This window comes from Miscanthus floridulus, chromosome 13, assembly GCF_019320115.1.
Source record: "Miscanthus floridulus cultivar M001 chromosome 13, ASM1932011v1, whole genome shotgun sequence".
Classification (NCBI taxonomy): domain Eukaryota; kingdom Viridiplantae; phylum Streptophyta; class Magnoliopsida; order Poales; family Poaceae; genus Miscanthus; species Miscanthus floridulus.
The window spans coordinates 55,912,455-55,913,964 of record NC_089592.1 but is presented as its reverse complement, the minus strand read 5'-3'; positions in this window follow the sequence as shown (position 1 = coordinate 55,913,964).

Here is a 1,510-nt window from a genome sequence, read left to right as displayed (position 1 = left end):
TATCTCGGTGATGTAATAACCAATCTAAAATCTTTAGCTTTGGCGTCCACATATTTCGCCCATCATGCATAGTTTTTCAAGGTTTTCTACTTTGTATTTTGGAATCAATAAATAGCAGACATATCTGACCTTGCAGAGTTTGGTGTTCCATTGCGCACAGAGGCCATAAATGCGTGGTTACATATATGTTCGGGAGATACAGGATATAGAATGTTTGTGGCATAATGAAACTTCTGAGTTGACTCAATTCATATAGCTCAGGCTACAGAACAATGTGATGATGCAAACCTGAAACATAACATGCAACAAACAGAATCACCTTGTAAAACCATTTTGGGTACTGAACAAATTGCAGTGATGCTAAGCAGGGAGTTCAATGGAGAGGCAAATACTGGCCTCTAAATGTTGACTGTGTTCCTCATAGATCATGGGCGATCATGTAGATGCTAATCATGTTAGTAGTAAAAAAAAACAAAAATGATGGGAGGTTACCGCTGAGACCATGGCAACGTTTAATCACGAATTTGGTAATCATGTCTATCAGTATAATGCAAAGTAATATCGGCGTTGGGAATCCAGGTTTTCTTTTTTGTAAACCACATATTTATATATTGTATCACCTGAAATATACATTACATAGAAATTAATAAAGGAAACTAAATTTAGGTAAATCAGCATTACTGAATAAATAGCAAGCAATGAATTAGTGGCAGTGCATGATGCCTAAGAAATAAAGGATAATGTCACATGGCACCACAACAGAGAAAGCTGGAAGGCAATCTTTGTGCAGCCGAATGTTGTTGGGTACATAGAAAATTAGCAAAACAAAAGCGCTACCATTCATTACTGAAATACAATACTAATCGCATCAGAATAGGCTGCACAGTTTGTGGCTGGCCCTAGGAAGGATCGAAGCCATATCTTATTTGTCCGAGCATGTAACGCACCGAATTGCTGGAACAAGGAAATCTAGAATGAGCGTATATACATGGCAGTTTAAAATATTCCATTTCTATTTAATGGGAATGGCATAATATAGTTTCCTTCATTGGTGGAGCAGTAGGTCTGTATAGAGTCTTGATGCAACTATATAAAGTAGAACTATATTGAAAAAGCAGTGGACATATTTGCTGGCTTAACAGAACGTAAAATGGGACTGTCGATGTATAATGAGATGTAAAGAAACAAAGAATTCTATAATCCATAATATGGAGTTATCAGCAACCATGATATTTCATACTAAACAAATTACCATTATGGTTGACGAGCTGACTCTAATAAATTATCGAAAAATGATTATTTCTCTTAATCATAATTTACACACACTGTAAATGCACACATTTTTAGGCATCATCTACAGCACCGTTGGACACAGTCACAAGCTGTAGCAAGAAGTATTTGAAAAGACTAGATGGATTAAATCGGATGGAGGAGAGATACCAGATAAATGGATATGTACGCAACCTGCCTTGATCACACACATTCGACATGGTGCATTGTATAAAGAAAA